Genomic DNA, 16,497 nt, shown 5'->3' on the forward strand with positions numbered 1-16,497 from the left:
GCCTCCACCGTTCTAGTTCAGAGTCTTACGTGGCTCAAATAATGTTAAACTTGTATTCAATATCTTGCTTGGGCTCACTTTTGTAATCCCCATGGAGGATTCTGCATTGCGCTCCCTGTTTAGCTTAGCATGCTGCTTGGCTAATCACAGAAAAGGATGCTGAACTGACTTTCAGATGTTTTTCTGCCATTCAAACTGTGTGGCACTCTGCCACTTGTATAGTCCTATTTGGGATATGCAAACCCCAACACATGCTAAGAGTTATTTAGAAATTCTGCTGTATCTAGACGTGGTGCTAACGTGATAATAGACACATAATAGACACAATAGAAACATTCCAAATAGCTTAAATACAAGTACAGCTTTATATAGTGAGTCTCTTTAGCCTGCTTACTGGGCATCACTCCCACTGTTGTGATACAAGAATGCAGGAAACTGTTTGAAGTGTTGGGCCCATTTTGCGAAGTGTTGATATTGTTTTTGACTTTCTCCCAAGAAGCATGAAAAATGATCCCAGCGCTGTTAGAAATGCTCAACAGCAAAGCGCTTTAAAAGGGCCATTAAATAATCTATGAGTTTTATCGACTTCAGCAACCAAGGGATCACAACATTGACTGGTTTCTGGCAATGCTCACAGTGGAGCGCAATGGACAGAAATATAAATTCACACCTTCAACAAAAGACACAAGTAAGCCAGCTAATTAGAGCACATCCAATAGAAACCTCTAGTGAAGAGGTAATAATATCACCAAAGCTTAATTTCTGGCATGGTTCTTGTATTGAGTGTTAGGACAACTTTGCAGAAACATTCTCTGCCACTGAAAACCTGATTCTGAGATTTCTGAAATGAAAGTTTGATGATCTGCGTGGGGAAACTGGAAGTCGATACCCGGCAGCCATGTGTCAGTGTGTGGCTGCATCTATAGGTCACAGTAGGCTAAACAGTAAACACATGATCGGAAAATGATACACATGATCATTTTGCTTTGATCAGTTTGTCCTTAGTGCGATGATACATTACTTTCTAAATGGAGAAAGATGTGAAAACACACAGACAATGTGTGTATCTTTTAGTATGGAAAAGTATCGATACTGAAAATTTTAATCTGATACAATCGGGGCAGCTGTGGCTCAGGAGGTAGAGCGGATCATCCACTAATCAGAAGGTCGGTGGTTCGATCCCCGGCTCCTCCAGTCTGCATGTCGAAATGTCCTTGGGCAAGACACTGAACCCCCGAATTGCTCCCGATGGCTGTGCTAGCACCCTGCATGGCAGCACCTTCGGTGTGTGAATGGGTGAATGTAGGCACATTGTAAAGCGCTTTGGATAAAAGCGCTATATAAATGCAGTCCATTTACCATTTACCATACAATACTCATTTGCAACAGGTATGGATAAGTATCAATACTAAACATTTAAAATAGATACAATACTCATTTGCAACAATTTTGATACCATCAGTGCATTCTTTTAATGAAAAATCACTGATTGTTCCCTCCCTATCTTTGGGTATCTGTTGCTTCAACAAGCTAAATGTGTTCTGATGGCTAGAGCAGGGCTAATCTGCTGTCTAAATTCAACGTTTTATCAGGCCTAGATTATGGAGAAGTGTGCATCTGTCCATCTGTCTAACATAATTTGTATGCTTCTTGATGTGTCATCATCCCCCCCTTCCCGTGGTATCGAAAATGGTATTGAGTATTGATATTTTCCTGGGTATTGGTATCGAAGTAGAAATTCTATTATCGTGACATCCCTATCTTTACCATTTCCACACATGAAGTCTGGACTATGGCCGGTAAATTACCCTTAGAGTTACCCTTCCAGTCGACATGAGGGATCGTGGTTTCAGGTGGAACAAACTCCCATGAGGGAGCCGACACACCATGTGTCCATCCATCACTCCAGCCTCTTGGCTCATTGTGACAGCTAGTTACTCACACCTTATTTCCATCTAAATACCTTTGTGCTGCTCATATTGATGCTTAATGCATCTTTCGCTATCTCTGTCTGGCTCTCTATCTCTAAATCTGTCACTCGCTAACTCTTCTACCAAATTATGCATTGTCTTTCACAAGTCTTTTCCATCTCAATCGCCTTTCTTTCCACACTCGTCAACAACAAATTCACACATACACACACACACACACACACACACACACACACACACACACACACACACACACACACACAACACAACACACACACACTGCCAAGCATGGTTGTGTTCACACACAGCTGCATGCAATTACCGACCACAAGAAGGTATTTAAAACACGAGGCTCTCTGGCCTGTGCTATTTATCAGATCTATCAAATAGCTCTTCCATGAGCGCCTATAAACCTGCCAAGTGTGTGTGTGTGTGTGTGTGTGTGTGTGTGTGTGTGTGTGTGTGTATGTAAAGCCTCAACCTTCGGTTCTGAAATATGAGGCCAACGCGGAAGTACCATAAACTGCAGTTCCTCGAATGGCCACTTGAGGCTGGCTCCAAAAGGGAGTCTTTCACCATTTACCCCCATGTTAAAATGCCCGACGTTAGACGTTACAGCAGGATGTTTTTATGATTTATGTCCAAATCACTTCTGATTCCAAGAAAACCAAGATGGTTACGGTCACAATGCCAAACTCCAGGCTTCAAATCGGGAGTCCAGAAACCAGTGGATGACATCACGGTGGCTAGGTCCATATTTTTACACAGTCTATTGTGTGTGTGTGTGTGTGTGTGTGTGTGTGTGTGTGTGTGTGTGTGTGTGTGTGTGCGTGCGTGCGTGCGTGCACGTGTAATGCAACAGAGAAATAATAACAGAATACCATCTCTCTGTCTTTAGATTCAAGATTCAAGATTTTTATTGTCACTCCGTAGTACAAGTATCACGTGTGAAATTATTGTGCTGTAGGCTCCGTTACAACATAGTGCAAAAAATAAAAGATAAATAAATAAAAACAAGAGGCAACAAGCAATAAAGCAGTAAGACACGCCACAGACAGTGGCGTATTCACTGCCCATATGTGCAAATGGCATGAACATACTTTAAACATGATTAAACATAATAACATTCTGTTAGGTGCAAATAGCATATACCTAATTAAACATACTATTGAACATTAGTCATACGTGATGGTAGCAGCTGCAGTGCGGTACAGTACGGCTACTACACTATTTGTATATGTTAAGGAGTCTCGTGGCCTGTGAGAAGAAACTGTCCCTCAAGCGATTTGTGCGTGCTCTTGGGACCCTGTATCTCCTCCCTGAGGGTAGCAGGGAGAACAGGCTGTTGTGGGGGTGGTTTGTGTCTTTGATGATCTTCAGGGACCTCCTGAGGCACCGCTGGTTGTACAGATCTTGCAGTTCTGGCAGCTCACATCCTGTTACGTGCTGGGCCGCGCGCCTCACCCTTCTTAGCGCCCTGCGGTCCATGGTGGTGCAGTTCCCGTACCAGGTGGTGAAGCAGCCAGTCAGCAGGCTTTCAATGGTGCCTCTGTAGAAGTCCCTGAGGATTTTTGGCCTTAGCCCGAATTTCTTCAGGCACCTGAGTCCGTGTAGTCGTTGTTGGGCCTTTTTGACAACAGTGGCGGTGTGGCCGGCCCATGTCAGGTCCTGGTGGATATTGACTCCCAGGTACTTGAAGCTGTCCACCCTTTCCACCACTGTGCCGTTGATGGTGATTGGGGGGTGTGCGCCCCCCCCCCCATGTAGTCTACAATGATCTCCTTGGTCTTGGAGACGTTCAGAGAGAGGTGGTTGTCCTGGCACCATTGTTCCAGGGCCTCCACCTCCTTTCTGTAGGCTGTCTCGTCGCTCCTGGAGATCCGCCCCACGACTGCTGTGTCGTCTGCAAACTTCACGATGGTGTTCGAAGTTTGAGTCGCCAAGCAGTCGTGGGTGTAGAGGTCATACCAGAAGGGGCTGGAGACGCACCCCTGTGGCGCTCCTATGCTGATGGTCAGTGGGGAGGAGGTGAGGTTGCCCACTCTCACTTTATGCATTGCTACGCCCATTTCACTGAAGAGCCCTCTCCTGTGTGTGTGTGTGTGTGTGTGTGTGTGTGTGTGTGTGTGTGTGTGCGTGTGTGTGTATGTATGTTGTGTGTGTACAGCAGTGAGTGGTGTCTACTGTACTTTATAATGCACCAGAGGGTTGAAACCTGTCATCTCCCCCAGTTCAACAACAAACAACTTGTATTGGGCTTCTCCGCTCTCTCCTCATCTCAACCTCATGTCCTCTTTCTGTCATGAATTGTATGAGAACTTAGTATTCTCCTCACTCATACAACTGTAGGCTGCACTTGTTTCAACATATGCAGACAAACTCACACACAAGTGCAAACACACCTTCTTTTGACTCTATATTATATCCATTAATGTGGAGCCCAAATGGGTGCCATGGGTACACAGCACACAAATGCGTTTACATGCACACTAATAAACCGTTTATTATGGGATTTCTAGAGTTACCTGATTATCAAGTGGTCATGTACTGTAAACAGCACCCTTTACCAGATAAGTTATCGCTTTATGAGAAATCGTTAAACAGGTTTCTGCTGATGCTGAATCATCAGGTTCATTAATTGCAGGCATTGTCCACTCACAGACTTTGAGGTGAGTTCCCGCTATTTACTAAGTGCATGTAAAGGCAGAAATCAGATTATTGCCAGTTATCTGATTATTCTCAGTTATCAGTTTATCGTGTGCATGTACCCATGACAGCCAAAGTAGCAGCACTCCTTGAATTATTCAACTTATGTAGTTCCGCCCATTTGACCCATTTGTGTTACGACTTCCTGTTCAGAACGGCGGCTGTTTTACCTGCTCAAACCAGAGATCTGTTTTACCTGCTCAAACCAGAGATCTGTTTTACCTGCTCAAACCAGAGATCTGTTTTACCCGCTCAAACCAGAGATCTGTTTTACCTGCTCAAACCAGAGATCTGTTTTACCCGCTCAAACCAGAGATCTGTTTTACCTGCTCAAACCAGAGATCTGTTTTACCTGCTCAAACCAGAGATCTGTTTTACCCGCTCAAACCAGAGATCTGTTTTACCTGCTCAAACCAGAGATCTGTTTTACCTGCTCAAACCAGAGATCTGTTTTACCCGCTCAAACCAGAGATCTGTTTTACCTGCTCAAACCAGAGATCTGTTTTACCTGCTCAAACCAGAGATCTGTTTTACCTGCTCAAACCAGAGATCTGTTTTACCTGCTCAAACCAGAGATCTGTTTTACCTGCTCAAACCAGAGATCTGTTTTACCTGCTCAAACCAGAGATCTGTTTTACCTGCTCAAACCAGAGATCTGTTTTACCCGCTCAAACCAGAGATCTGTTTTACCTGCTCAAACCAGAGATCTGTTTTACCTGCTCAAACCAGAGATCTGTTTTACCCGCTCAAACCAGAGATCTGTTTTACCTGCTCAAACCAGAGATCTGTTTTACCTGCTCAAACCAGAGATCTGTTTTACCCGCTCAAACCAGAGATCTGTTTTACCTGCTCAAACCAGAGATCTGTTTTACCCGCTCAAACCAGAGATCTGTTTTACCTGCTCAAACCAGAGATCTGTTTTACCTGCTCAAACCAGAGATCTGTTTTACCCGCTCAAACCAGAGATCTGTTTTACCTGCTCAAACCAGAGATCTGTTTTACCTGCTCAAACCAGAGATCTGTTTTACCCGCTCAAACCAGAGATCTGTTTTACCTGCTCAAACCAGAGATCTGTTTTACCCGCTCAAACCAGAGATCTGTTTTACCTGCTCAAACCAGAGATCTGTTTTACCTGCTCAAACCAGAGATCTGTTTTACCTGCTCAAACCAGAGATCTGTTTTACCTGCTCAAACCAGAGATCTGTTTTACCTGCTCAAACCAGAGATCTGTTTTACCTGCTCAAACCAGAGATCTGTTTTACCTGCTCAAACCAGAGATCTGTTTTACCTGCTCAAACCAGAGATCGTCTCTGGAAACAGGCTGCGGGGATAAGATCTGCCACAGGAAGTGTAAACACAATCGTTTGCCATTGTGTTTACACTTCCTGTTAGTCTCTTCTACATAAGGTGAACAGCCAGCAATAAAAAAGCTAGAGGGCAAATCAAATAATGAGCATTTTCTTTCCTGATTTTGTCAGTTTAGCCTGTTTGTTACCACAGAGGTCCTAAGGTGAGAAGAGAAAAACAAATCCCTTCCAAATTCCAGCAAAAAGTCTGTCTCTCATGGCTGGTGTCATTTTTTGCACCTATTTGAGCAATAGCCTAGCTCTGCTCTTCCCACTTTGTCCTTGAAAACACACACACACACACACACACACACACACACACACACACACACACACACACACACACACACACACACACACACACACACACACACACACACACACACACACAGAGTAGTGTGCTGTGTGGTGTGTAGTTCCATCTGTGAATCCGCATTGTGCCTGAAGGCATTCAGCAGGTAATAAGCACTAAGCAGAGCTAAGAGGACAATCGGTCCTCGCACACAAGATCAGCCTATAGTAGCACGTCTGATTATATTACAGAGGGTGGAGGCAGGTAATGGTGAGCCACATAGAGGGAGGGTGGAGGCAGGTAATGGTGAGCCACATAGAGGGAGGGTGGAGGCAGGTAATGGTGAGCCACATAGAGGGAGGGTGGAGGCAGGTAATGGTGAGCCACATAGAGGGAGGGTGGAGGCAGGTAATGGTGAGCCACATAGAGGGAGGGTGGAGGCAGGTAATGGTGAGCCACATAGAGGGAGGGTGGAGGCAGGTAATGGTGAGCCACATAGAGGGAGGGTGGAGGCAGGTAATGGTGAGCCACATAGAGGGAGGGTGGAGGCAGGTAATGGTGAGCCACATAGAGGGAGGATGGAGGCAGGTAATTGTGAGCCACATAGAGGGAGGGTGGAGGCAGGTAATGGTGAGCCACATAGAGGGAGGGTGGAGGCAGGTAATGGTGAGCCACATAGAGGGAGGGTGGAGGCAGGTAATGGTGAGCCACATAGAGAGAGGGTGGAGGCAGGTCATGCAGAGCGCACATAGAGAGAGGGTGGAGGCAGGTCATGGTGAGCCACATAGAGAGAGGGTGGAGGCAGGTCATGGTGAGCCACATAGAGAGAGGGTGGAGGCAGGTCATGGTGTGCCACATAGAGAGAGGGTGGAGGCAGGTCATGCAGAGCGCACATAGAGAGAGGGTGGAGGCAGGTCATGCAGAGCGCACATAGAGAGAGGGTGGAGGCAGGTCATGCAGAGCGCACATAGAGAGAGGGTGGAGGCAGGTCATGCAGAGCGCACATAGAGAGAGGGTGGAGGCAGGTCATGCAGAGCGCACATAGAGAGAGGGTGGAGGCAGGTCATGCAGAGCGCACATAGAGAGAGGATGGAGGCAGGTCATGCAGAGCGCACATAGAGAGAGGGTGGAGGCAGGTCATGCAGAGCGCACATAGAGAGAGGGTGGAGGCAGGTCATGCAGAGCGCACATAGAGAGAGGGTGGAGGCAGGTCATGGTGAGCCACATAGAGAGAGGGTGGAGGCAGGTCATGCAGAGCCACATATAGTGGGGCTCAAAACAGCACCTATAGGTCGCTTCCGGAAAGAAGCGCCAAAATTGGCACAAATACTCATTGTGGACTGTTATTTTGATAAAAGTAACTGGCCACGCAGAAATTTTATTTTTTTCCAAGATGGCCGCCATTTCCAGCCTGAAAACACTATTTTGGGGGCAACTTTGGGTAGAATTTTCCAATATGAATGATCTTGTTATCAAACCATACATTTATGACCACAGAGAAGCCAGATTTATTCCATGAAAATTTCAAAATGGCTGCCATTTTAAAGATGGCTGCCATTTCAGCAATTTTTACCATAGGATTTCATTGTGCAGGGCGATTTTGATGATTCTGGTGTCAAATAACTATGGAAATTAAAAAATTATACATCAGAAATCATTTGTATATCTCCTTTTACCATTTACTCTGCATATCTTTTCAAAGTAATGTGAAAATATGCATAAACAACAGTATTTTAGCACAACTTTTATTAGAAATGTATAGGAAATTGACATTTTATTTTCACAGGGAGCGATTATTTGGTTACAATTGAATTTGCATAAGCTATAAATAAATAAATACATTAATCTATTAACTCATTGAGTGCCAATGACGACTATAGTCGTCAATTCAAATAGTAACGTTCAGTGCCAATGACGACTAAAGTCGTCAATTGCGTTTTTTGACGGTGGGACGTGGATTAAAGCCTGATCCATCTCCTGATTGATTGATTGATTGACTTTATTTGGTGAATGTCAACAATGAGACAGGGAATACAGATAATCACCGAGGATATAAACACAATAAAGCCATAGGCTTGTTTCCATTGCGGTCCTCTAACAAACAACATGAGGGACAAAAACAACACACGAATGGGTATCACCTTCTATACTCAAATTAAGACTTTTAACATTATTACTAGATTGAATAGGAATAATGGCACACTTGAATATTATACAATACATAAACATTTGTTGTTAAATGTAAGGAATTAACATACACAGAGAAACAAGAAAAACGAGGGGGGGGAGGGAGTGGGTTTGCGGGGGACGGGGGTTTGCAGTGGGAAGTGGAGGGAGTAGCTCGTCCACAGCAACACTGGAGGCTATGCTATCATTCATAGCAGAATCCATATATCTATGGCTCCTGTGAAAGTATGGTGGATGTTGAATGTGTAAAAGCTATTTTACAGACCCATTAGGTGGCGACAGTGCTCTCCAGATTACAGAAAGGCGAGGAAAAAACAGAGAAGAAGTCATGGGGAAACGGAAATCGCATCCGTATGCATCGATATGCATGAAGCATAACGTTAGCTGTGCCTGCAGCAGCCAATCTGCTGCCACAATTGAGCCCCTCCGTGTCCGCTGCGATAGCCCATCTGCATGATTAGTTGTGGAGTTGTTATTATTCTCAACTGGAAGCATGGGAGCCGGTGACAAATACACGCGGAACGCTGTAAAAAAGCTGGATGTAGCGCACTTTTCAGTACAGAGCAAACGCAGCAGAGAGCCACCAGAGACACTCCCACGGAGGTGGGGTTTGCAGTTGAGCGGGGTGGGGCACGCAGGGCAGCATACAACACTGACCCAGACAGCAGGACAGGATTGGCAAACAAGCTAGAATATCTGATGCCCACCAGCAGTAAATCAAGACCAGCAAGAAGCTGCAACCAGCAGCGCACGCAGGGGCCAGCGCTGCTGGTTGCAGCTAAAAAATATTATTTTGCCAAACAAAATTCCTTTGTTTTCACTGTTTTATTGAAGGAAATTATTTTTGAGGTGTGACTACATCAGAAAATATTAGCTTCAGAGTCAGTCATGTGCTTGAAATGCTTCATTTCACAAAAGGCTAATTATCTCAGCTTCTAATTTGAAACGTCTCTTTTTGCTGAAATCAACCTATCTTCTCCGGCTCATAACTAAAGAACGGAAAATGATATCAATAAACTTTTTTTTGCTGATGATAGAAGAGAGTCTCATCGTTCTCTGGGTGTGCTCGGTGTTTACATAGTAATATCACACAATATTCTGTGGGCCTCGAGAAATCACTGAAAACGCTCTGAAACTCTGGCACTGGGAGCATCCGTTTTCCAAAAGTGGCTGGCACTCAATGAGTTAATTAATAAAGTACATTTGATCTAATAATTACCACTTTTATAAATGGACACCTTGCTGTAAAGTAATTACATAATTTTTTGCTAAAACAATTAATAGCTTTGAAAGAATGAGAGTCAAGGTGGGGACAGGAAATCAATGAGGGGGGGGGTCATCTCCTGAGTGTCCTGCAGGTGGTGCAGGCTGGCGCTGGAGTAGTCCTTGACACTACAGCTGCTAGGCAGGCTGACCCCTGAGTTGCTCATGTTGCTGGTGCTCCGCTCCAAGTAGCCCAGCTAAAATACTGTTGTTTATGCATATTTTCACATTACTTTGAAAATATATGCAGAGTAAATGGCAAAAGGAGATATACAAATGATTTCTGATGAATAATTTTTAAATTTCCATAGTTAAAAACCTGTCATTTGACACCAGAATCATCAAAATCGCCCTGGACAGTGAAATCCTATGGTAAAAATAGCTGAAATGGCAGCCATCTTTGAAATGGCAGCCATTTTGAAATTTACATGGAACAAATCTGGCTTCTCTGTGGTCATAAATGTATGGTTTGATAACAAGATAATTCGTATTGGACAATTCTACCCAAAGTTGCCCCCAAAATAGTGTTTTTGGGGCGGGAAATGGCGGCCATCTTGGAAAGATCGAGATTTCTGCGTGGCCAGTTACTTTTATCAAAATAACAATCCACAAGGAGTATTTGTGCAAATTTTGGCGCTTCTTTCCGGAAGCAACCTATTTTACATTGAAAGTGCATTTTTTGAGCCCCACTAATAGAGAGAGGGTGGAGGCAGGTCATGCAGAGCCACATAGAGGGAGGGTGGAGGCAGGTCATGGTGAGCCACATAGAGAGAGGCTGGAGGCAGGTCATGCAGAGCCACATAGAGAGAGGGTGGAGGCAGGTCATGCAGAGCCACATAGAGAGAGGGTGGAGGCAGGTCATGCAGAGCCACATAGAGAGAGGGTGGAGGCAGGTCATGCAGAGCCACATAGAGGGAGGGTGGAGGCAGGTCATGGTGAGCCACATAGAGAGAGGGTGGAGGCAGGTCATGCAGAGCCACATAGAGAGAGGGTAGAGGCAGGTCATGCAGAGCCACATAGAGAGAGGGTGGAGGCAGGTCATGCAGAGCGCACATAGAGAGAGGGTGGAGGCAGGTCATGCAGAGCCACATAGAGAGAGGGTGGAGGCAGGTCATGCAGAGCCACATAGAGAGAGGGTGGAGGCAGGTCATGCAGAGCCACATAGAGAGAGGGTGGAGGCAGGTCATGCAGAGCCACATAGAGAGAGGGTGGAGGCAGGTCATGCAGAGCGCACACACACAGTGTGATTATGCAAACAGCCCTGCAGTTTTACACATGCTATAAATACATGGCACTGATGGCAGGTCAACACTACAAAAGGCCACTGTAGATGCAGTGAAATGTATCCAGAGAAATATTGATCACCCAAAGCCTGTAAACCACGGATTTAACAACCTGAACCTAAATGGGTCAATTCCATGGTTATTAAAGTGATAGTGTATTGTAGGTACTTATGGATAGTCAGTGTATTATTACCTACAGTAGAATGTGGTCGGTGTGCCCCCAGTTTGGAAAAGCAGAGAGAAGTGCCGGCACAGAAGCAAAGCAACGTACTGCTGTGGGAGGGGCAAACTGCACCTCATACATAATGAGCGTGTGTGTGTGTGTGTGTGTGTGTGTGTGTGTGTGTGTGTGTGTGTGTGTGTGTGTGTGTGTGTGAGCATGTGTGTGTGTGTGTGTGTGTGTGTGTGTGTGTGTGTGTGTGTGCGTGTGCGTGTGCGTGTGCGTGTGCGTGTGCGTGTGCGTGTGGTGTGTGTGTGTGTGTGTCTGACAGTGTGTGAAAAAGAGAAAAAGACAGCCAGGGAGAGAGAGGAGGGAAAGATTCACAATTGCTCCATAAATTGAGCCATTATCAGTCCCTGCATTGAGCTGGTAAGAGCAGACTTGCACAGTCAGGCCCTAAAAGGTTTTGATGAAACACTTTGAAGAGAAGTGCGCTGGCTGTTAAATGCGCTCTTGTGGCTAGTGACTTTTAGACACCCTGGAGGACGTGGCACAGCACACACACAGATACAGTTCCAGACCGCCAACACTGAGAGAAAACCCAAAGAAACTCTTGACTCAGCTTCAGTAATCAAACACACATTTTCCCTGTTTTCATCAATTCATGACATCTGAAGTATGCATAGTGCCCCCCTCCCTCACTCTCTCTCTCTCTCTCTCTCTCTCACACACACACACACACACACACACACTCACTGAGGCGACCGTAGCAGCGTGGGAAAGGCCCATTCGGTCTCGTAGAGTTAGAGAGGGCAGCTTGGGAAACTCCCACAGAGATGGTCATCTGCGAAATCACAGTCCCTACTACTATACAACAACGCTGTTCAAGTACACTGACACTGATCTAAGTGTGAGTGAATCATATGAGATATATACAATGAGATATGTAAGGGTTAATGCACGACGAGGTGTACATTATCACTTTTTAAGGGACGACGTGGAGGCGTGAACCGTCCGAGGCGAAGCCGAGGATGGTTTGCCTCCGCGAAGTCCCTTAAAAAGTGATAATGTACACCTCGAAGTGCATTAACCCGCTTATACCATGGTCACTTGCCAACAAAACAATAAGACCAGTCATTTATATTTCCATGTGTAATAAATAAAGCAATCTAAATGGCTAAATGTCTGTTATTCATACTGTAAATCAGTCTTCCACGAAATAAAATAGTCCCTCCCACCTCCACCAACCTCCGTTTTAAAGCCGACTCAAACATTAATTTTATCACAGGAATGCGGGTTTAACGATGTTTTGCGTTCTACATTAAATGAAGACATTACCGTTTGGCAGCTTGCTTTATTTTGTATGATAGATACGTATTGGACAAGTATATTAACATTTAAGAGCGAAGAGTTTCAGGAAGTGACAGAGCAGCGGGGGCTCGCACTGCGTGTGCTGTTGTGGTGACATGCAGAGAGAGTTGTCTCTCTCTCTCTCTCTCTCTCTCTCTCTCTCTCTCTCTCTCTCTCTCCCTCTCCCTCTCTCTCAGGCCCCCGCTCGTGCACGAGCCGAGGGAAATCATCCTCTTTGTCGCCGAGAAGAGCCTGGTGACGCGAGGTTAGAAATGTCCGAAACGAAAATCAAAATTGTAAATAAGAGTTATTTTTGATAAACTGAGCACACAGGGGTGATTTAAATACTTACTTTGACCGAGTCCATTTTTTTCTCAACATCCAAAATTGTCATATTAACCCTTAACGGGGGTATAGAGCTCAAACAGCTCTCTTGATGCACTGTTGAAACTATGGCGCATTGATATGAACGGTGAACAGACCATTTGGCTGAACAACTTTACCAACTGTACATTATCACTTTTTAACGGACACCCTGCAGCCAATCAGAATCGAGTATTCACCCAGACCATGGTATAAATACAGGCATCCTTTTAGTTATCTCCTCCCTGTACTGTACACATGTTATTGTTATACTGTATCTATTCTTGTCTGTTTTCTAACTTGTAAAAAAACATCTCATTTCATCTTGTGATGCAACAATGTTTTTTTCTTTAATAAACTTGAAACTTGAGGCACTGGCAACTTCTCTGGGTGACTGGATGAATGGAGCTTTCACCTGGCATAACTCACATGTATGGCAGGTCAGTCATTTATATTGGGATTCTATTCATGGGCAAGCCAACTTTTACACTCAAATCTGACCACTTGTATTTCGTGATACATTTATTTTCTACTACAGTACTATGCTTATCAGACGTGTCAATGTGTCTTCGTTTTTATTGAGCCATTCATACTTCCATAGGTCTTATAAATAAAGAAATAAAGAAATATATATATACACACACACACACATACAGTATATATATATATATATATATATACAGTATATATATATATATATATATACATACATTATATATATATATACTGTATATATATATATATATATATATATATATATATATATATATGACACAATAAGTCCCTAATATGGGAATATTATAGGAAGATTAGAGTGATTTTCTGTTTCTGTTTTCTGCTTGGCAAGCAGTGTGAGGAGGATCATATTCAGAAAGCCTGATATTGAATAACCACAATACTGTAAATCAGCAATCTGCAGAAAGTTGTTTGCGGTTGGCTGTGACTAGCCTCGCCTAGCAGCGCTGCGCTGAGGCTAATGCTTTCTCATGTGGTTGTGTCTATGCCTGCAGGAATGCTATAAACCGCATAAACAGGCTAATTTTAGCTTAAACATGCCAGCAGCCAGACAAAGGTCCATTTGAATCACCCCTATCCCCCTGTGACCCCCTCTGCTCTGCTTCAGCTGGATCTGGCCACAACAGCCTCTCCAGCACTTACAGCTTGGCGTTACCCAAAAGGAGGGTCGAGGGCCCCAGGAGTGAGCGTCCCCATACTGAAAGGAAATACATTTCACATGCTGTTTATTACAGTACCAGCCGCGACAGCGTCGGCTGGTACTGTTTTTACCTCGTGAGTCTGCGTGTGTGTTTATATGTCTGTGGACAGATTTTGTCAGCACAATATAGCGTTGAAACCGTGCAAGATGCAGTCACTAACTTTACAGGTGTGTAGTTGACATAAAAATCACAACCACTTTACACCCGGCCTGGCACACATTAGTTTTAAGTCGCGAGCATCGCGGCTGGTCTGATCACATCGCAAGATGGTCTCTAGTTTCCGAATGTTTTTCGAGATGCGTTTCAAAAAGTACAAAAACTGTCCAAAAAATGCAGAATCATTCAAAATAGATTTTGGACACTGTGCACTTACATGTATCTGTAATTAAATCTGAAATATGTTTAACGACAAAAAATACATTTCAAATAGAGGTTGTCTACAACAGGGCCGGATCTACCATATGGGCAACCTGGGCAGGTGCCCAGGGGCCCTCAGTATGAAGAGTAGGGTTGGGTACCGTTCACATTTGAATCGATACCGGTACGGTACCGGTACCTGGAATTCGGTACGGTACCAAAAACGGTACCTTTTTCGATACTTTTTTGAGTAAAAAAAAAAAAAAAAAAAAAAATTTGCTACAACAAAAATGTACAGTTTCTAAAACAAATAAGTCCAAACTTCTCAATTTCAACATTGTTCTTTATTTAGATTTTTTTTTGTTTAGCAGCAGCACCCAACAAAATAAAACCCCTCCCTCCCTCCCTCCCTCCCTCCCTCTTCCCTCCCAAACCAAGAGTTTACTTGTGCAAGGTAATGGTCTGCTCCATCCATCAGCGGTCACTGCAATATGGTCAACTGCCCTGAGTTCCTCCTTCACATTCTTCTTCTCAACACGACACCAAGCTGGAATAAGTGTGTTTGTGAGAAGGTCTCTGGAGGGAGGGGAGTATTTTGGGTTCAGGGTCCCTGTCATCTCCCTATATATAGACAATAAAAATAACTATTGTTAGTAACTTAGCTTACTCTATGAATATCACACACACACACACACACATTATCACCCATTTATACATACGGTAAATAAATAATTTACCTGAACCATGGAGACTCCACCGTTGCGAAGGGCAACATGCCTTTTACAATGAAGGCAGTCACTGGCCCTGTGACACTCATTTACTTTCTGCCGGGGTGAAGGGTGTCTCCTGTGCGACTCTCACACGGTGGCCTAGCAAAGAAAGCAAGAGTGTAACGTTGAATAACACGTCTCACGGTGACACGAACTGAGGATAATAATAACGTTAGCAACGCTAGTTACGCTACTAAACATGCTAAGCTATAAGCTACAACTATCCAGCTAACGTTAGCTAATTAAATGACGTTACCTGATGTTGAAGAAGTCGACGCCTCACTTGCGACACTTGAAGTTTCGTCGTCGTCGCTGTCCGTTTCAGCTAACGAAGCAGAGGAGCTGCTGGCTGTAGGTGCTTTGCTGCTGGTGGGGCTGCAGCGTCCACCCTCAGGCTATCGAACACTTTACAGTCTTCCGCATTTAAAAAGATTTTATGCTTGACCAAGTGTTTCCTCAAGTTAGAGGTGTTCCCCTGGCCAGCTTTGCACTTCGCATCGCAAATGTTACAGCGAGCGTTGTCTGAGTCTATCTTTGTGAAGTGTAGCCAGTGCCACACTTTGGACCGCAAGCGAGAGGCCATCTTCTTCTCTTCAGCTTGTTTTGGCAGTGACGTGATGACGTAACCCACCCTCGTGTGTGTTGCCTTCAAGTTTGCGTCAGAATTTCTATCTCGCTCGCTGTCTTTGTATCACTGAGATGCGTTCAAGTACCGACATTTTTAAATTATAATAGAAAAAAAAAAGTACCGAAATGAGGTACCGTTTCATGTCATGTGAACTGATACTCGGTAGTTCCGCCCACTTTCGGTCGGTGCCTGTAAAAGTACCGAGTTCGGTACCCATCCCTAATGAAGAGGCCCTAAAAGGCTCATGTCGGGCTCCACAGAACTATGACACAAATCTAAGACCAATCAGAATAAAATAAAAATAGTTTCCAAGAAGACTGAGTGTCATTGGACGGCTGTGGGCAAGTGGTGACCAGGGGCGGGGGAAGTGGGGGTGCTTATGGTGCTGCAGCACCCTCTGCTGTTTTGTATTGAATTGCAATGTCAATAAATAAATACATACATACATACATACATACATACATACATACATACATACATACATACATAAATAAATAAATACATACATAAATAAATATAATTAAAATGTGTTTTATATGTTTTATAGTGTGATATTTAGGGTTTAGTTGAAGACTATGAGCAAACCAAAGAGGGTTGTTATTTTTGATGTTTGGTTTATAATAATAAGATAATAAGATATAATA

The 16,497-nt window shown here is 44.2% G+C and overlaps 1 protein-coding gene across 2 annotated transcripts in view; it reads right to left on the bottom strand.

The window, feature by feature from the left end:
• Positions 1–16,497, bottom strand: part of anks1b (ankyrin repeat and sterile alpha motif domain containing 1B) — a gene marked incomplete at its 5' end in the record, with an annotated part of 585,526 nt that overhangs the window by 476,070 nt on the left and 92,959 nt on the right. The gene's annotated exons all lie outside the window — the stretch shown is intronic.

Source organism: Poromitra crassiceps (genome assembly GCF_964638095.1).
Source record: "Poromitra crassiceps genome assembly, chromosome: 2".
In the NCBI taxonomy this organism is placed as follows: domain Eukaryota; kingdom Metazoa; phylum Chordata; class Actinopteri; order Beryciformes; family Melamphaidae; genus Poromitra; species Poromitra crassiceps.